This window comes from Procambarus clarkii, chromosome 20 (genome assembly GCF_040958095.1).
Source record: "Procambarus clarkii isolate CNS0578487 chromosome 20, FALCON_Pclarkii_2.0, whole genome shotgun sequence".
Classification (NCBI taxonomy): domain Eukaryota; kingdom Metazoa; phylum Arthropoda; class Malacostraca; order Decapoda; family Cambaridae; genus Procambarus; species Procambarus clarkii.
In genome coordinates, this window is record NC_091169.1 from 31,156,925 (window position 1) to 31,178,008 (window position 21,084).

The 21,084-nt window shown below is 47.0% G+C and overlaps 2 protein-coding genes across 2 annotated transcripts in view; one reads left to right on the forward strand and one right to left on the reverse strand.

Moving 5' to 3' along the window:
- LOC123755367 (glutathione S-transferase 1-1) overlaps positions 1–3,633 on the reverse strand; it is a 52,062-nt gene extending 48,429 nt beyond the window's left edge. Inside the window, exon 1 of the mRNA XM_045737924.2 lies at positions 3,490–3,633. The gene's annotated coding sequence lies outside the window, so the exon portion shown is untranslated. The remainder of the gene's footprint in view (positions 1–3,489) is intronic.
- Positions 1–21,084, forward strand: part of LOC138366799 (uncharacterized protein in mobD 3'region-like) — a 61,988-nt gene that overhangs the window by 13,756 nt on the left and 27,148 nt on the right. The gene's annotated exons all lie outside the window — the stretch shown is intronic.

The window sequence follows — 21,084 nt, forward strand, 5'->3', positions numbered from 1 at the left end:
ACACCCCCATACCCATCCCGTGGAGGGGGGCCGTGCACACACCACCGTACCCATCCCGTGGAGGGGGGGGGGGCCGTGCACACACCGTACCCATCCCGTGGAGGGGGGGGCCGTGCACACACCGTACCCATCCCGTGGAGGGGGGGCCGTGCACACACCACCGTACCCATCCCGTGGAGGGGGGGCCGTGCACACCCCCGGACCCATCCCGTGGGGGCCGTGCACACCCCCATACCCATCCCGTGGAGGGGGGCCGTGCACACACCACCGTACCCATCCCGTGGAGGGGGGCCGTGCACACACCACCGTACCCATCCCGTGGAGGGGGGGCCGTGCACACCACCGTACCCATCCCGTGGAGGGGGGGCCGTGCACACACCACCGTACCCATCCCGTGGAGGGGGGGGGGCCGTGCACACACCCCGTACCCATCCCGTGGAGGGGGGGCCGTGCACACCCCCGGACCCATCCCGTGGAGGGGGGGCCGTGCACACCCCCGGACCCATCCCGCGGGGGCCGTGCACACCCCCATACCCATCCCGTGGAGGGGGGCCGTGCACACCCCCGGACCCATCCCGAGGGGGCCGTGCACACCCCCGGACCCATCCCGTGGGGGCCGTGCACACCCCCGGACCCATCCCGTGGGGGCCGTGCACACCCCCATACCCATCCCGTGGAGGGGGGCCGTGCACACACCACCGTACCCATCCCGTGGAGGGGGGGGGCCGTGCACACACCGTACCCATCCCGTGGAGGGGGGGGGGCCGTGCACACACCGTACCCATCCCGTGGAGGGGGGGCCGTGCACACACCACCGTACCCATCCCGTGGAGGGGGGGCCGTGCACACACCACCGTACCCATCCCGTGGAGGGGGGGCCGTGCACACCCCCGGACCCATCCCGTGGGGGCCGTGCACACCCCCATACCCATCCCGTGGAGGGGGGCCGTGCACACACCACCGTACCCATCCCGTGCAGGGGGGGCCGTGCACACCACCGTACCCATCCCGTGGAGGGGGGGCCGTGCACACACCACCGTACCCATCCCGTGGAGGGGGGGGGCCGTGCACACCCCGTACCCATCCCGTGGAGGGGGGGCCGTGCACACCCCCGGACCCATCCCGTGGGGGCCGTGCACACCCCCATACCCATCCCGTGGAGGGGGGCCGTGCACACCACCGTACCCATCCCGTGGAGGGAGGGGGCCGTGCACACACCACCGTACCCATCCCGTGGAGGGGGGGGCCGAGCACACCCCGTACCCATCCCGTGGAGGGGGGGCCGTGCACACCCCGTACCCATCCCGTGGGGGGCCGTGCACACCCCCCCCCAGGACCCATCCAGTGGGCGGCCGTGCATCCCCCCCAGGACCCATCCAGTGGGCGGCCGTGCATCCCCCCCAGGACCCATCCAGTGGGCGGCCGTGCATCCCCCCCAGGACCCATCCAGCGGGCGGGCGGCCGTGCATCCCCCCCAGGACCCATCCAGCGGGCGGGCGGCCGTGCATTCTCCCCCCCAGGACCCATCCAGCGGGCGGGCGGCCGTGCATTCTCCCCCCCAGGACCCATCCAGCGGGCGGGCGGCCGTGCATTCTCCCCCCAGGACCCATCCAGCGGGCGGGCGGCCGTGCATTCTCCCCCCCAGGACCCATCCAGCGGGCGGGCGGCCGTGCATTCTCCCCCCCAGGACCCATCCAGCGGGCGGGCGGCCGTGCATTCTCCCCCCCCAGGACCCATCCAGCGGGCGGGCGGCCGTGCATTCTCCCCCCCAGGACCCATCCAGCGGGCGGGCGGCCGTGCATTCTCCCCCCAGGACCCATCCAGCGGGCGGGCGGCCGTGCATTCTCCCCCCCAGGACCCATCCAGCGGGCGGGCGGCCGTGCATTCTCCCCCCCAGGACCCATCCAGCGGGCGGGCGGCCGTGCATTCTCCCCCCCAGGACCCATCCCGTGGGCGGCCGTGCATTCTCCCCCCCCAGGACCCATCCCGTGGGCGGCCGTGCATCTCCCCCCCACCCCAGGACCCATCCCGTGGGCGGCCGTGCATCTCCCCCCCACCCCAGGACCCATCCCGTGGGCGGCCGTACATCTCCCCCCCATCCCAGGACCCATCCCGTGGGCGGCCGTGCATCTCCCCCCCCCACCCCAGGACCCATCCCGTGGGCGGCCGTGCATCTCCCCCCCACCCCAGGACCCATCCCGTGGGCGGCCGTGCATCTCCCCCCCACCCCAGGACCCATCCCGTGGGCGGCCGTGCATCTCCCCCCCACCCCAGGACCCATCCCGTGGGCGGCCGTGCATCTCCCCCCCACCCCAGGACCCATCCCGTGGGCGGCCGTGCATCTCCCCCCACCCCAGGACCCATCCCGTGGGCGGCCGTGCATCTCCCCCCCATCCCGTGGGCGGCCGTGCATCCTCCCCACCCCAGGACCCATCCCGTGGGCGGCCGTGCGTCCTCCCCACCCCAGGACCCATCCCGTGGGCGGCCGTGCGTCCTCCCCACCCCAGGACCCATCCCGTTGGCGGCCGTGCATCCCCCCCTCACCCCAGGACCCATCCAGTGGCCGGCCGTGCATCCCCCCCCCCACCCCAGGACCCATCCAGTGGCCGGCCGTGCATCCCCCCCCCCCCACCCCAGGACCCATCCAGTGGCCGGCCGTGTATCCCCCCCCCCACCCCAGGACCCATCCAGTGGCCTGCCGTGCATCCCCCCCCCCAGGACCCATCCCGTGGGGGGGGGGGGTGGCGGTGATATGGGCGTGGACTACGTCGGCGGCACAGACCGGGGTTCAGGAAGAACTAGTGCACAAGTACAAGTCAGCGCCAAACGTGTTCAAGGTCTTTATTTAGTTCTCTCTGGGCTTACTGCATGGGTCGCGACTCTGTTCCCAAACCTCAGTAATGTCAGACCATGGAATTATTTTTATTTCCAGTTACACGCTGGAATAGTTTCAGTCCTTGTCTATGTCCCCTCTCCTACTGTTCCTTGCTTCTGTGTATCCTCTTAATTACTGTCCCACATTCCTCTTCCAGTGGTGCGTGACATTAGCCTGTCACACCCTTTCCCTTCCCTCAACACACCCCCCCCTGCCACCCCCTACAAGGCCTATACACATTATACGAGTTTAGTCATTTATTATGCACCTCATACCCATTCATTGTCCGGAAGTGGATAGGGTAATTGGCACAATGACATCAGGAATGAGCGGGCAACACCCATGTCTTTCAATACTGGTAAACAACAAGTGTCCAGGTGACCATAGCCACATTTCTCACTGTGTAATGTCACAGAGGTTTGAAAAACATTGCTAAGAATGATGTTATGGGAACAACCCGACCACTCCGATCGGTTGTAATGACCACTTTAAATATTGATAATGATCAATATTTAAAAACTAAAATAGCTATAATTAATGTCAAATTCTTCAGCGTAAATAAATCACCGACCTAAATTTTAGGAGTTTAAACAATAAAATAATTAAAACTTACGAAGCAGTCGAGACGGATTAGCAGAAAGCGCGAACCTTCCCCTCCGACGGCTGGAGGTTGACTGAGCAGTGTTCACTCACAGGCACAGCCCTCCTGAGCTTCCCGTTTTCTTCCCAGCAACCACAAATATATAGTCATCGCATTTAATTAAGTTTCCCCATTTACGTCGGAAGAAAATGCATTTTTCTTGTGAATGTGGTGTAGTTGCTTTTAACTCACTGGATTTGTTTTATGCTCATCTTCAGCGAAACCTAGTAGGTACATATATAGAGATTCCAGTATTATCACATTTTTAAGAAAGTAATCAGAAACAACCCTCATGCTCAGCTTGCTGTAATTCCTTGATTCCCAGAACATATACACAGTCAACAAACAAAAACAACATCATACAGACCATATACACTGACGGATCGCTCAATACAGGTATCTGGAGGGCAGGAAGTGCTGTTATTGTTCACCAGCCCCATTGCTACCACAACCCAGAAGAATACCGAGTCAGTACCTGGGCATCCATCTTGCAAGTCCTTGTCTAATATTGAAAACATTGAAGTAGCTCGTTTGATTATTTCGGACTCGCTTTACTCCCTACTAGTATTAAATAGTTTACCGTAAACTAATAACGGGGTTGTCTTCGAAGCCAGACATAGATATGCATATATATATATAATATGGGGGCTACAATCATAGTGTTGTAGGCTTCCTCTCACACTGGCCTCCAGGAACATGATAAAGTTGACGCCCTTGTTAGGGCGTCAACTTTAGGGCGTTGACGCTTCTCTATTGGAGCGGAGTCTTGAAGTGGGTAGACTCCGCTCCAATATAGAAGCATCAAGAAATATGGGCCAATAGGCCCTCTGCAATTACTTCCATTCTTACCTTCAATACCTATTATTTCGAGTTCTGTCTTATGTTGAAAGTTTGTTTTCACCTCATCCAAAACTGTTGTAACATATCACCTCACCCAAATGCAGGTATAAAAAATCGAAGATGTTTAAGCTCTATTCAGTTATAGTTCAGTTGCGTGTGTGTAAACTAAAGTCTTTGAAAATGTAATAAGTTTTACGAAACGCGCTCAAGTGTCGCGTCAGACTAGAAATAAAAATGAATTTTGGAGAATTGATTTTTCAATTACCGATCAACAGTGAAAAGAAACATAAGAAAGATCGAGAAAATTCATGTTAGAATTATTAATCTTACTTTTTCGGTCATATTTAATAATATATGTCTACAGGAAAGAATGCTACCAAAATATACTAATATATATATATATATATATATATATATATATATATATATATATATATATATATATATATATATATATATATATATATATATATATATATATATATATATATATATATATGTAGTTTAAATAGTTATAAATATATAATATATATATATATATATATATATATATATATATATATATATATATATATATATATATATATATATATATATATATATATATATATATGACAATGTCAGACCACGGAGGAAAATGAAACAGGAATTTCCTTAAGTACTTTCGTATATTAAATACATCTTCAGAAGGAATGAAGATGTATTCCTTCATTCCTTCTGAAGATGTATTTAATATACGAAAGTACTTAAGGAAATTCCTGTTTCATTTTCCTCCGTGGTCTGACATTGTCACATTCTTAATCACGTGTTTATTTTCGTGATATACACACACACACACACACATATATATATATATATATATATATATATATATATATATATATATATATATATATATATATATATATATATATATATATATATATATATATATATATATTAGTATATTTTGGTAGCAGTCTTTCATAGCAGCAGCAGTCTGCTATGAATTAGTATATTTTGGTAGCAGCAGTCTTCAGCAGTCAATCCTCGAAGAAGAAAACAAAGAGCTTTCAGAGAAGATCTTATGGATTTTAACTGAACACTTTAATTTTTTCTTCTACCACCTCTATTATTTTTTTGTATGTTTTGTTTTATTTTATTTTGTTTTATTTTAATGCAATGCTACATTTACAGAGAATACACAGAATACACACACATATATATATATATATATATATATATATATATATATATATATAACAATCAGCGTTCTAAGACCTCGTCCAGCTCCTCGGAGGTTGGGTGCGTACCCAGGATACAACACGTATTTCCCCCTCTGAACTGCGACACTGAGGCGCTGGAACAGGAAACTGCCCGCTCGTGGATCTCTAGTTTTCCCAATGAGTTCCTCACCCACCTCCTTTAGGAACTTAAGTGCACATTTACCCCAGGCACCCAGAGTCTCAGAGCCTATCGGCACGAACCTGTAACAATGTTCTAAGTCTCTGTACTTGTTGATTTTCTGGGTCTCCCTGAAGGTGGCTTCCCCACCTCCCTCTGCTGAGCTGTAACATAGATAGGTATCAGCCAATGTGGAAGCACATGTGTAATCCCATACGACCTGTTTACCTTACCTCCATGGCTGCAGGGTGACTCCATCTAGGCGTTTTTGGCTGTTGTCAGGTCTGCACAACTGAGGTTCCCTTTGTGCTGGACACCCAGCTGAAGCCAATCTTCTCTTGATGATGTCATTGACTGCTTCATGTCTGGCAATCTTTCCCTGTGTCTTACGACAGATGAGACCATGGCTGCCGTATTGGTCTGCCCGTGCATGGCCGCAAATACACCGGCGTTCGGTGGCGGCAAGGCGCAGGGCAACACCAATACTTAGGGCCCGATGGTCCAGGCGGGTGCCCAGGGAGGAATTAGGGACTGCCAACAGGAAGTCCCCGGCATGGGGCGCTTGCACAGCTAGGAGACGCGCTCTGTTCTTCTCCGAAGCTGCCTCCAGCAATGCTTTGGCGATGTTTTCCGCTATGGGGCTATCCCATTAGGCCTGTTTACCGTCGTTTGGAAAAGTTGGTCGAGTGTGTGAATTAGCAAGAGTGTCCCACAGACCAGCTCCTTCCACAAATTTGGGATCACGAATCCCAGTGATTATATGTATATATATATATATATATATATATATATATATATATATATATATATATATATATATATATATATATGCAGAATAACCACATATGAACATATAACATTCATATGTGGTTATTCTGCATACTTGGATCAGTGTTTTTGTGATCATTGTTGCATATATATATATATATATATATATATATATATATATATATATATATATATATATATATATATATATATATGTCGTACCTAGTAGCCAGAACTCACTTTTTGGCCTACTATGCAAGGCCCGATTTGCGTAATAAGCCAAGTTTTCATGAATTAATATATTTTCTCTAATTTTTTTCTTATGAAATGATAAAGCTACCCATTTCATTATGTATGAGGTCAATTTTTTTTTATTGGAGTTAAAATTAACGTAGATATATGACCGAAGCTAACCAATCCTACCTAACCTAACCTAACCTATCTTTATAGGTTAGGTTAGGTTAGGTAGCAGAAAAAGTTAGGTTAGGTTAGGTAGGTTAGGTAGTCGAAAAACAATTAATTCATGAAAACTTGGCTTATTAGGCAAATCGGGCCTTGCATAGTAGGCTGAGAAGTGCGTTCTGGCTACTAGGTACGACATATATATATATATATATATATATATATATATATATATATATATATATATATATATATATATATATATGTCGTACCTAGTAGCCAGAACTCACTTTTTGGCCTACTATTCAAGGCCCGATTTGCCTAATAAGCCAAGTTTTCCTGAATTAATATATTTTTTCTAATTTTTTTCTTATGAAATGATAAAGCTACCCATTTCATTATGTATGAGGTCATTTTTTTTTATTTTAGTTAAAATTAACGTAGATATATGACCGAACCTAACCAACCCTACCTAACCTAACCTAACCTATCTTTATAGGTTAGGTTTGGTTAGGTAGCCGAAAAAGTTAGGTTAGGTTAGGTTAGGTAGGTTAGGTAGTCGAAAAACAATTCATTCATGAAAACTTGGCTTATTAGGCAAATCGGGCCTTGCATATTAGGCTGAGAAGTGCGCTCTGGCTATTAGGTACGACATATATATATATATATATATATGTCGTACCTAGTAGCCAGAACTTACTTATCAGCCTACTATGCAAGGCCCAATTTGCCTAATAAGCCAAGTTTTCATGAATTAATTGTTTTTCGACTACCTAACCTACCTAACCTAACCTAACCTAACTTTTTCGGCTACCTAACCTAACCTAACCTATAAAGATAGGTTAGGTTAGGTTAGGTAGGGTTGGTTAGGTTTGGTCATATATCTACGTTAATTTAAACTCCAATAAAAAAAATTGACAACATACATAATGAAATGGGTAGATTTATCATTTCATAAGAAAAAAATAGAGAAAATAACTTAATTCAGGTAAACTTGGCTTATTAGGCAAATCGGGCCTTGCATAGTAGGCCGATAAGTGCGTTCTGGCTACTAGGTACGACATATATATATATATATATGTCGTACCTAGTAGCCAGAATGCACTTCTCAGCCTACTATGCAAGGCCCGATTTGCCTAATAAGCCAAGTTTTCATGAATTAATTGTTTTTCGACTACCTAACCTACCTAACCTAACCTAACCTAACTTTTTCGGCTACCTAACCTAACCTAACCTATAAAGATTGGTTAGGTTAGGTTAGGTAGGGTTGGTTAGGTTCGGTCATATATCTACGTTAATTTTAACTCCAATAAAAAAAATTGACCTCAAACATAATGAAATGGGTAGCTTTATCATTTCATAAGAAAAAAATTAGAGAAATAATATTAATTCAGGAAAACTTGGCTTATTAGGCAAAACGGGCCTTGCATATTAGGCTGAGAAGTGCGTTCTGGCTATTAGGTACGACATATATATATATATATATATATATATATATATATATATATATATATTTATATATATATATATATATATATATATATATATATATATATATATATATATATTATTAAATATGACCGAAAAAGTAAGATTAATAATTCTAACACGAATTTTCTCAATCTTTCGTACATTACGCTTCACTGTTGGAGGTAAATCAAAAATCAATTCTCCAAAATTCATTTTTATTTCTAGTCTGACGCGACACGGGCGCGTTTCGTAAAACTTATTACATTTTCAAAGACTTTAGTTCACAAATACACAACTGAATAGAACTTACGTATCTCCGATTTTATATCTACATTTGAGTGAGGTGGAAGGGGTGATGTGGCATTAACACAAGACAGAACAAAGTGTGGTATTAATAGGGTATTAATTTCATCAACACAAGACAGAACACGAAACAATGGATATTGAATAGAAGTGTTTGTAGAAAGCCTATTGGTCCATATTTCTTGATGCTTCTATATTGGAGCGGAGTCTTGAGGTGGGTAGAATATAGTTGTGCAATAATTGGCTGTTGATTGCTGGTGTTGACTTCTTGATGTGTAGTGCCTCGCAAACGTCAAGCCGCCTGCTATCGCTGTATCTATCGATGATTTCTGTGTTGTTTACTAGGATTTCTCTGGCGATGGTTTGGTTGTGGGAAGAGATTATATGTTCCTTAATGGAGCCCTGTTGCTTATGCATCGTTAAACGCCTAGAAAGAGATGTTGTTGTCTTGCCTATATACTGGGTTTTTTGGAGCTTACAGTCCCCAAGTGGGCATTTGAAGGCATAGACGACGTTAGTCTCTTTTAAAGCGTTCTGTTTTGTGTCTGGAGAGTTTCTCATGAGTAGGCTGGCCGTTTTTCTGGTTTTATAGTAAATCGTCAGTTGTATCCGCTGATTTTTGTCTGTAGGGATAACGTTTCTATTAACAATATCTTTCAGGACCCTTTCCTCCGTTTTATGAGCTGTGGAAAAGAAGTTCCTGTAAAATAGTCTAATAGGGGGTATAGGTGTTGTGTTAGTTGTCTCTTCAGAGGTTGCATGGCTTTTCACTTTCCTTCTTATGATGTCTTCGACGAAACCATTGGAGAAGCCGTTATTGACTAGGACCTGCCTTACCCTACAGAGTTCTTCGTCGACTTGCTTCCATTCTGAGCTGTGGCTGAGAGCACGGTCGACATATGCGTTAACAACACTCCTCTTGTACCTGTCTGGGCAGTCGCTGTTGGCATTTAGGCACATTCCTATGTTTGTTTCCTTAGTGTAGACTGCAGTGTGGAAACCTCCGCCCTTTTCCATGACTGTTACATCTAGAAAGGGCAGCTTCCCATCCTTTTCCATCTCGTAAGTGAAACGCAGCACGGAACTCTGCTCGAATGCCTCCTTCAGCTCCTGCAGATGTCTGACATCAGGTACCTGTGTAAAAATGTCGTCAACATACCTGCAGTATATGGCCGGTTTCAAGTTCATGTCGACTAAGACTTTTTGCTCGATGGTACCCATGTAGAAGTTTGCAAACAGGACACCTAGGGGAGAACCCATGGCGACCCCATCTACTTGCTTATACATGTGCCCATCCGGGCTCAAGAAGGGTGCCTCTTTAGTACAAGCTTGGAGTAGTTTCCTCAGAATATTTTCTGGTATGTCAAGAGGAGTACAGGCTGGATCACGATACACTGTCACGGGCCACAGGGATAAGAGCCTCGTTGGACGTAGAATCGCTGTTTACCAACGTACATGTGGACGAGACAATCGGAATGATAGCCGACAGAGTGTATCGTGATCCAGCCTGTACTCCTCTTGACATACCAGAAAATATTCTGAGGAAACTACTCCAAGCTTGTACTAAAGAGCAAAAAGTCTTAGTCGACATGAACTTGAAACCGGCCATATACTGCAGGTATGTTGACGACATTTTTACACAGGTACCTGATGTCAGACATCTGCAGGAGCTGAAGGAGGCATTTGAGCAGAGTTCCGTGCTGCGTTTCACTTACGAGATGGAAAAGGATGGGAAGCTGCCCTTTCTAGATGTAACAGTCATGGAAAAGGGCGGAGGTTTCCACACTGCAGTCTACACTAAGGAAACATAGGAATGTGCCTAAATGCCAACAGCGACTGCCCAGACAGGTACAAGAGGAGTGTTGTTAACGCATATGTCGACCGTGCTCTCAGCCACAGCTCAGAATGGAAGCAAGTCGACGAAGAACTCTGTAGGGTAAGGCAGGTCCTAGTCAATAACGGCTTCTCCAATGGTTTCGTCGAAGACATCATAAGAAGGAAAGTGAAAAGCCATGCAACCTCTGAAGAGACAACTAACACAACACCTATACCCCCTATTAGACTATTTTACAGGAACTTCTTTTCCACAGCTCATAAAACGGAGGAAAGGGTCCTGAAAGATATTGTTAATAGAAACGTTATCCCTACAGACAAAAATCAGCGGATACAACTGACGATTTACTATAAAACCAGAAAAACGGCCAGCCTACTCATGAGAAACTCTCCAGACACAAAACAGAACGCTTTAAAAGAGACTAACGTCGTCTATGCCTTCAAATGCCCACTTGGGGACTGTAAGCTCCAAAAAACCCAGTATATAGGCAAGACAACAACATCTCTTTCTAGGCGTTTAACGATGCATAAGCAACAGGGCTCCATTAAGGAACATATAATCTCTTCCCACAACCAAACCATCGCCAGAGAAATCCTAGTAAACAACACAGAAATCATCGATAGATACAGCGATAGCAGGCGGCTTGACGTTTGCGAGGCACTACACATCAAGAAGTCAACACCAGCAATCAACAGCCAATTATTGCACAACTATATTCTACCCACCTCAAGACTCCGCTCCAATATAGAAGCATCAAGAAATATGGACCAATAGGCTTTCTACAAACACTTCTATTCAATATCCATTGTTTCGTGTTCTGTCTTGTGTTGATGAAATTAATACCCTATTAATACCACACTTTGTTCTGTCTTGTGTTAATGCCACATCACCCCTTCCACCTCACTCAAATGTAGATATAAAATCGGAGATACGTAAGTTCTATTCAGTTGTGTATTTGTGAACTAAAGTCTTTGAAAATGTAATAAGTTTTACGAAACGCGCCCGTGTCGCGTCAGACTAGAAATAAAAATGAATTTTGGAGAATTGATTTTTGATTTACCTCCAACAGTGAAGCGTAATGTACGAAAGATTGAGAAAATTCGTGTTAGAATTATTAATCTTACTTTTTCGGTCATATTTAATAATATATGTCTACAGGAAAGACTGCTACCAAAATATACTAATATATATATATATATATATATATATATATATATATATATATATATATATATATATAATCATATATATATATATATATATATAATCATATATATATATATATATATATACATATATATATATATATATATATATATATATATATATATATATATATATATATATATATATATATATCGTAAGTATAGAGAACTGGATCATCACTACAATTTTGTCCCCATTGCTTCTGAGATACTCGGCGCCTGGGGTAAAAGTGCTACCAGTTTTTTGAAGGATCTGGGTTCTAGGCTCATTGAAACGACAAGGGACCCAAGAGCTGCAAGCTTTCTTTTCCAGCGCCTCAGTGTGGCGATACAGAGGGGAAATGCACACTGCATCCAGGGTTCCTGCCCACCATCTGAGGAGCTGGAGGAACTCGACAACCTATGATAACCATCTTTGTAACCCATATGTAACTCCTTTTTTGTAACAAAGTTCAAATAAAGTAAATATATATGTGTACATACAAAAGAATGGGGGTGGTAGGAGAAGATAATATTAGTGTTCAGTGAGAAACCACAAGGTCTCCTCTGAATACTTTTTATTTTCTTCTCCGAGGCTATGGGTCCCCACATTGGCACCAGAGGTGGTACCCTCACAAATATATATATATATATATATATATATATATATATATATATATATATATATATATATATATATATATATATATATATATATAATATAATATAATACAATAGTATAGTTGCTATTTCATGTGGCGGGAGTTTAATCTTTAAATGCCTACATTTTTACACAGTTTTAAGATTTAATGCTCTAGTGTGTGTGTGTGTACTCACCTATTTGTGCTATTTGTGTCTCACTACTCTGATGTCCCTGTCTGTCTACACGTCTCTCACTCCTTCATCTATCCAAGCCGAACTGCCAGAGATACTTGTAACCAAATCTTTCTCGAGCTGTGACAACGTCACAGTTATATATAGCTGTGACTGTGACGATGTATATATCAGAAGGAACTCCTCTCGTTAAAGGTTCAAACCTTAGACTGACAGGGGCTCTGAACCCCTTGACAAGTCCAGTACTCTGACCACATGACCACCAGACAATTAAAAGTCATTGGTAGCCGGAGCTATTTCCCCCAATGACCCAATTGCACTAGATGACCCACAGACCAGAAGTTCGTTTTCTTTGACACAATTCACTTATGTGAGAGAACACGAGCCTTAATTGTAACTCACACTTGCAGAAACAGACAAGAGTGGGGAATGGTAGGGAGGATGAAGGAGCGGTAGAGTGGGGAATGGTTAGGAGGACGAGGGGACGCTGGGGTGGGGGATGGTGGGGAGGAGAAAGGGGCGGGGGAGGGAAATGGTGTGGAGGACGAGAGGAGGGGGTGTGGAGGGGAGAATGGTTGGGAGGACGATGGGACGGGGGAGCGAGGAATGGTTGGGAGGATGAGGGGATAGGGGAATGGTGGGGAGGACTGGGGGATAAGGGAAGGTTGTTGAGGCTCAGCAACACACATGCATTGCTGAGCCACAGCAACGCGTGGCCGGGTACAGCTAGTTTACAATAAAAACTAAAGAGGCAAAATTTGTTTTGCCTCTTGCAAGTTTATTTGCCTCAAATATTTCTGATGCTATCAGAAATGAGACAGAACAAATCTGAAAGTCTCATGTATCAGGAACGGTTAAGGGCCACAGGACTAACAACACTGCAGGACAGACATGACAGGGCTGATCTCATTGAAACTTTCTTCAAAAGATCAGATTTAACACAAACAAGGAGCAACGGTTTCCAGCTATACAAGAAACAGTATTGGACTGAGAACAGGAGATGCGTTTTCACCCACAGGATTATTAACCCATGGAACCGCCTACCCGCCCAAGCCGCGAAAGTCAAAACTCTCTTAACTCTCAAAATTCAACTGGAAAAGATCATCAAGGCAAATGGGGGACCTTCGATAAAGAGCCGGCTTCCTGTCCTCGTCGAGGCCACTAGTGTTAGTGGCTCTTAGGCAATTAAGTAAGTATCATCTTCAGCGAATTTGGTCATTTTGAAACCTGCTTGAACGTTAAGTTCTTTAACACCCCTACGATGCCATGGTCTGTAGTGTTGCCAACTATGACATGCAGAATACTGACCTTGGCAAGCTTATTGTGTCTGGTGGAGGCGTAAGATGTGCAGCTGATGTGAAGGTTCTCTCCTCCTCCTCCTCCTCTCTTCTCTCGCATGAGTGAGTGATGAGTCACAGTCACCTCAGTGTTTGGTGATTTAGCATGTTTAGAATAATAATAAATATGGTTTATGAATAGACTTGATGCACTGGGGGGGGGGGGGGGGTGAGGCTGTAGTTGTGGTGTTGGTGCCGTCAGCTGTTGTTGTGATGTTGGTGCCGTCAGCTGCTGTTGTTGTTGTGGTGTTGGTACCGTCAGCTGTTGTTGTGATGTTGGTGCCGTCAGCTGTTGTTGTTGTTGTGATGTTAGTGCCGTCAGCTGTTGTTGTTGTTGTGATGTTGGTGCCGTCAGCTGTTGTTGTTGTTGTGGTGTTGGTGCCGTCAGCTGTTGTTGTTGTTGTGATGTTAGTGCCGTCAGCTGTTGTTGTGATGTTGGTGCCGTCAGCTGTTGTTGTTGTTGTGATGTTAGTGCCGTCAGCTGTTGTTGTTGTTGTGATGTTGGTGCCGTCAGCTGTTGTTGTTGTTGATGTGGTGTTGGTGCCGTCAGCTGTTGTTGTTGTGATGTTGGTGCCGTCAGCTGTTGTTGTTGTTGTGATGTTGGTGCCGTCAGCTGTTGTTGTTGTTGATGTGGTGTTGGTGCCGTCAGCTGTTGTTGTTGTTGTGATGTTGGTGCCGTCAGCTGTTGTTGTTGTTGTTGTGATGTTAGTGCCGTCAGCTGTTGTTGTTGTTGTGATGTTGGTGCCGTCAGCTGTTGTTGATGTTGATGTGGTGTTGGTGCCGTCAGCTGTTGTTGTTGTGATGTTGGTGCCGTCAGCTGTTGTTGTTGTTGTGATGTTGGTGCCGTCAGCTGTTGTTGTTGTTGATGTGGTGTTGGTGCCGTCAGCTGTTGTTGTTGTGATGTTGGTGCCGTCAGCTGTTGTTGTTGTTGATGTGGTGTTGGTGCCGTCAGCTGTTGTTGTTGTTGATGTGGTGTTGGTGCCGTCAGCTGTTGTTGTTGTTGTTGTTGTTGTGGTGGTGTTGGTACCGTCAGCTGTTGTTGTTGTTGTTGTTGTTGTGGTGTTGGTACCGTCAGCTGTTGTTGTTGTTGTTGTTGTTGTGGTGTTGGTGCCGTCAGCTGTTGTTGTGATGTTGGTGCCGTCAGCTGTTGTTGTTGTTGTTGTTGTTGTGGTGGTGTTGGTACCGTCAGCTGTTGTTGTTGTGGTGTTGGTACCGTCAGCTGTTGTTGTTGTTGTGATGTTGGTACCGTCAGCTGTTGTTGTTGTTGTTGTTGTGGTGTTGGTACCGTCAGCTGTTGTTGTTGTTGTTGTTGTTGTGGTGTTGGTACCGTCAGCTGTTGTTGTTGTTGTTGTGATGTTGGTACCGTCAGCTGTTGTTGTTGTTGTTGTTGTGGTGTTGGTACCGTCAGCTGTTGTTGTTGTTGTTGTTGTTGTGGTGTTGGTGCCGTCAGCTGTTGTTGTTGTTGTGATGTTGGTACCGTCAGCTGTTGTTGTTGTTGTGGTGTTGGTGCCGTCAGCTGTTGTTGTTGTTGTTGGTGCCGTCAGCTGTTGTTGTTGTTGTGATGTTGGTGCCGTCAGCTGTTGTTGTTGTGGTGTTGGTGCCGTCAGCTGTTGTTGTTGTTGTTGGTACCGTCAGCTGTTGTTGTTGTTGTGATGTTGGTGCCGTCAGCTGTTGTTGTTGTGGTGTTGGTGCCGTCAGCTGTTGTTGTTGTGGTGGTGTTGGTGCCGTCAGCTGTTATTGTTGTTGTGGTGTTGGTGCCGTCAGCTGTTGCTGTTGTAGTGGTGTTGGTGCAGTCAGCTGTTGTTGTTGTTGTGGTGTTGGTGCCGTCAGCTGTTGTTGTTGTTGTTGGTGCCGTAAGCTGTTGTTGTTGTGGTGTTGGTGCCGTCAGCTGTTATTGTTGTTGTTGTGGTGTTGGTGCCGTCAGCTGTTGTTGTTGTTGTGGTGTTGGTGCCGTCAGCTGTTGCTGTTGTTGTGGTGTTGGTGCCGTCAGCTGTTGTTGTTGTTGTTGGTGCCGTCAGCTGTTGTTGTTGTTGTGGTGTTGGTGCCGTCAGCTGTTATTGTTGTTGTTGTGGTGTTGGTGCCGTCAGCTGTTGTTGTTGTTGTGGTGTTGGTGCCGTCAGCTGTTATTGTTGTTGTTGTGGTGTTGGTGCCGTCAGCTGTTGTTGTTGTTGTGGTGTTGGTGCCGTCAGCTGTTGCTGTTGTAGTGGTGTTGGTGCCGTCAGCTGTTGTTGTTGTTGTGATGTTGGTGCCGTCAGCTGTTGTTGTTGTTGATGTGGTGTTGGTGCCGTCAGCTGTTGTTGTTGTGATGTTGGTGCCGTCAGCTGTTGTTGTTGTTGTGATGTTGGTGCCGTCAGCTGTTGTTGTTGTTGATGTGGTGTTGGTGCCGTCAGCTGTTGTTGTTGTTGTGATGTTGGTGCCGTCAGCTGTTGTTGTTGTTGTTGTGATGTTAGTGCCGTCAGCTGTTGTTGTTGTTGTGATGTTGGTGCCGTCAGCTGTTGTTGATGTTGATGTGGTGTTGGTGCCGTCAGCTGTTGTTGTTGTGATGTTGGTGCCGTCAGCTGTTGTTGTTGTTGTGATGTTGGTGCCGTCAGCTGTTGTTGTTGTTGATGTGGTGTTGGTGCCGTCAGCTGTTGTTGTTGTGATGTTGGTGCCGTCAGCTGTTGTTGTTGTTGATGTGGTGTTGGTGCCGTCAGCTGTTGTTGTTGTTGTTGTTGATGTGGTGTTGGTGCCGTCAGCTGTTGTTGTTGTTGTTGTTGTTGTGGTGGTGTTGGTACCGTCAGCTGTTGTTGTTGTTGTTGTTGTTGTTGTGGTGTTGGTACCGTCAGCTGTTGTTGTTGTTGTGATGTTGGTACCGTCAGCTGTTGTTGTTGTTGTTGTTGTGGTGTTGGTACCGTCAGCTGTTGTTGTTGTTGTTGTTGTTGTGGTGTTGGTACCGTCAGCTGTTGTTGTTGTTGTTGTTGTTGTGATGTTGGTACCGTCAGCTGTTGTTGTTGTTGTTGTTGTGGTGTTGGTACCGTCAGCTGTTGTTGTTGTTGTTGTTGTTGTGGTGTTGGTACCGTCAGCTGTTGTTGTTGTTGTGGTGTTGGTGCCGTCAGCTGTTGTTGTTGTTGTGATGTTGGTACCGTCAGCTGTTGTTGTTGTGGTGTTGGTGCCGTCAGCTGTTGTTGTTGTTGTTGGTGCCGTCAGCTGTTGTTGTTGTTGTGATGTTGGTGCCGTCAGCTGTTGTTGTTGTGGTGTTGGTGCCGTCAGCTGTTGTTGTTGTTGTTGGTACCGTCAGCTGTTGTTGTTGTTGTGATGTTGGTGCCGTCAGCTGTTGTTGTTGTGGTGTTGGTGCCGTCAGCTGTTGTTGTTGTTGTGGTGTTGGTGCCGTCAGCTGTTATTGTTGTTGTGGTGTTGGTGCCGTCAGCTGTTGCTGTTGTAGTGGTGTTGGTGCCGTCAGCTGTTGTTGTTGTTGTGGTGTTGGTGCCGTCAGCTGTTGTTGTTGTTGTTGGTGCCGTAAGCTGTTGTTGTTGTGGTGTTGGTGCCGTCAGCTGTTATTGTTGTTGTTGTGGTGTTGGTGCCGTCAGCTGTTGTTGTTGTTGTGGTGTTGGTGCCGTCAGCTGTTGCTGTTGTTGTGGTGTTGGTGCCGTCAGCTGTTGTTGTTGTTGTTGGTGCCGTCAGCTGTTGTTGTTGTTGTGGTGTTGGTGCCGTCAGCTGTTATTGTTGTTGTTGTGGTGTTGGTGCCGTCAGCTGTTGTTGTTGTTGTGGTGTTGGTGCCGTCAGCTGTTATTGTTGTTGTTGTGGTGTTGGTGCCGTCAGCTGTTGTTGTTGTTGTGGTGTTGGTGCCGTCAGCTGTTGCTGTTGTAGTGGTGTTGGTGCCGTCAGCTGTTGTTGTTGTTGTGATGTTGGTACCGTCAGCTGTTGTTGTTGTTGTGGTGTTGGTACCGTCAGCTGTTGTTGTTGTGGTGTTGGTACCGTCAGCTGTTGTTGTTGTTGTTGTGGTGTTGGTGCCGTCAGCTGTTGTTGTTGTTGTGGTGGTGTTGGTGCCGTCAGCTGTTGTTGTTGTGGTGTTGGTGCCGTCAGCTGTTGTTGTTGTGGTGTTGGTACCGTCAGCTGTTGTTGTTGTTGTTGTGGTGTTGGTGCCGTCAGCTGTTGTTGTTGTTGTTGTGGTGTTGGTACCGTCAGCTGTTGTTGTTGTGGTGTTGGTGCCGTCAGCTGTTGTTGTTGTTGTTATGGTGTTGGTACCGTCAGCTGTTGCTGTTGTTGTTGTTGTTGTGGTGGTGTTGGTACCGTCAGCTGTTGTTGTTGTTGTTATGGTGTTGGTGCCGTCAGCTGTTGTTGTTGTTGTTGTTGTGTTGGTGCCGTCAGCTGTTGTTGTTGTGATGTTGGTGCCGTCAGCTGTTGTTGTTGATGTGGTGTTGGTGCCGTCAGCTGTTGTTGTTGTTGTGGTGGTGTTGGTGCCGTCAGCTGTTGTTGTTGTGGTGTTGGTACCGTCAGCTGTTGTTGTTGTTGTGGTGTTGGTGCCGTCAGCTGTTGTTGTTGTTGTTATGGTGTTGGTGCCGTCAGCTGTTGTTGTTGTTGTGGTGGTGTTGGTGCCGTCAGCTGTTGTTGTTGTTGTTATGGTGTTGGTGCCGTCAGCTGTTGTTGTTGTTGTTATGGTGTTGGTGCCGTCAGCTGTTGTTGTTGTTGTAGTGGTGTTGGTGCCGTCAGCTGTTGTTGTTGTTGTTGTTGTGTTGGTGCCGTCAGCTGTTGTTGTTGTGATGTTGGTGCCGTCAGCTGTTGTTGTTGTTGTGGTGTTGGTGCCGTCAGCTGTTGTTGTTGTTGTGGTGTTGGTGCCGTCAGCTGTTGTTGTTGTTGTGGTGGTGTTGGTGCCGTCAGCTGTTGTTGTTGTTGTGTTGGTGCCGTCTGCTGTTGTTGTTGTTGTGGTGTTGGTGCCGTCAGCTGTTGTTGTTGTTGTGGTGTTGGTGCCGTCAGCTGTTGTTGTTGTTGTGTTGGTGCCGTCAGCTGTTGTTGTTGTTGTTGTGTTGGTGCCGTCAGCTGTTGTTGTTGTTGTGGTGTTGGTGCCGTCAGCTGTTGTTGTTGTTGTGGTGGTGTTGGTGCCGTCAGCTGTTGTTGTGGTGTTGGTGCCGTCAGCTGTTGTTGTTGTAGTGTTGGTGCCGTCAGCTGTTGTTGTTGTTGTGTTGGTACCGTCAGCTGTTGTTGTTGTTGATGTGGTGTTGGTGCCGTCAGCTGTTGTGGTGTTGGTACCGTCAGCTGTTGTTGTTGTTGTTGTTGTGGTGTTGGTGCCGTCAGCTGCTGTTGTTGTTGTGTTGGTGCCGTCAGCTGTTGTTGTTGTGATGTTGGTGCCGTCAGCTGTTGTTGTTGTTGATGTGGTGCTGGTGCCGTCAGCTGTTGTGGTGTTGGTACCGTCAGCTGTTGTTGTTGTTGTGGTGTTGGTGCCGTCAGCTGCTGTTGTTGTTGTGTTGGTGCCGTCAGCTGTTGTTGTTGTTGTGATGTTGGTGCCGTCAGCTGTTGTTGTTGTTGTGGTGTTGGTGCCGTCAGCTGCTGTTGTTGTTGTGTTGGTGCCGTCAGCTGTTGTTGTTGTTGTGATGTTGGTGCCGTCAGCTGTTGTTGTTGTTGTGATGTTGGTGCCGTCAGCTGTTGTTGTTGTGGTGTTGGTGCCGTCAGCTGTTGTTGTTGTTGTGTTGGTGCCGTCAGCTGTTGTTGTTGTTGTTGTGGTGTTGGTGCCGTCAGCTGTTGTTGTTGTTGTTGTTGTTGTTGTGGTGTTGGTACCGTCAGCTGTTGTTGTTGTTGTGGTGGTGTTGGTGCCGTCAGCTGTTGTTGTTGTTGTGATGTTGGTGCCGTCAGCTGTTGTTGTTGTGGTGTTGGTGCCGTCAGCTGTTGTTGTTGGTGCCGTCAGCTGTTGTTGTTGTTGTGGTGTTGGTACCGTCAGCTGTTCTTGTTGTTGCTGTTGTTGTGGTGTTGCTACCGTCAGCTGTTGTTGTTGTGGTGTTGGTACCGTCAGCTGTTGTTGTTGTTGTGGTGGTGTTGGTGCCGTCAGCTGTTCTTGTTGTTGTTGTTGTGGTGGTGTTGCTACCGTCAGCTGTTGTTGTTGTTGTGGTGGTGTTGGTGCCTTCAGCTGTTGTTGTTGTTGTTGTGGTGTTGGTGCCGTCAGCTGTTCTTGTTGTTGTTGTTGTTGTGGTGTTGCTACCGTCAGCTGTTGTTGTTGTGGTGTTGGTGCCGTCAGCTGTTGTGGTGTTGGTGCCGTCAACTGTTGTTGTTGTTGTGGTGGTGTTGGTGCCGTCAGCTGTTGTTGTTGTTGTGGTGTTGGTGCCGTCAGCTGTTGTTGTTGTTGTTGTGGTGGTGTTGGTGCCGTCAGCTGTTGTTGTTGTTGTGGTGTTGGTGCCGTCAGCTGTTGTTGTGGTGTTGGTGCCGTCAGCTGTTGTTGTTGTTGTGGTGTTGGTGCCGTCAGCTGTTGTTGTTGTTGTTGTGGTGTTGGTGCCGTCAGCTGTTGTTGTTGTTGTTGTGGTGTTGGTGCCGTCAGCTGTTGTTGTTGTTGTGGTGTTGGTGCCGTCAGCTGTTGTTGTTGTTGTGGTGTTGGTGCCGTCAGCTGTTGTTGTTGTTGTTGTGGTGGTGTTGGTGCCGTCAGCTGTTGTTGTTGTTGTGGTGTTGGTGCCGTCAGCTGTTGTTGTTGTTGTGGTGTTGGTGCCGTCAGCTGTTGTTGTTGTTGTGGTGTTGGTGCCGTCAGCTGTTGTTGTTGTTGTGGTGTTGGTGCCGTCAGCTGTTGTTGTTGTTGTGGTGTTGGTGCCGTCAGCTGTTGTTGTTGTTGTTGTGGTGTTGGTGCCGTCAACTGTTGTTGTTGTTGTGGTGGTGTTGGTACCGTCAGCTGTTGTTGTTGTTGTTTTGGTGTTGGTACCGTCAGCTGTTGTTGTTGTTGTTGTTTTGGTGTTGGTGCCGTCAGCTGTTGTTGTTGTTGTTTTGGTGTTGGTGCCGTCAGCTGTTGTTGTTGTTGTTTTGGTGTTGGTACCGTCAGCTGTTGTTGTTGTTGTTTTGGTGTTGGTGCCGTCAGCTGTTGTTGTTGTGGCGTTGGTGCCGTCAGCTGTTGTTGTTGTGGTGTTGGTACCGTCAGCTGTTGTTGTTGTTGTGGTGTTGGTGCCGTCAGCTGTTGTTGTTGTTGTTGTGGTGTTGGTACCGTCAGCTGTTGTTGTTGTTGTGGTGTTGGTACCGTCAGCTGTTGTTGTTGTGGTGTTGGTGCC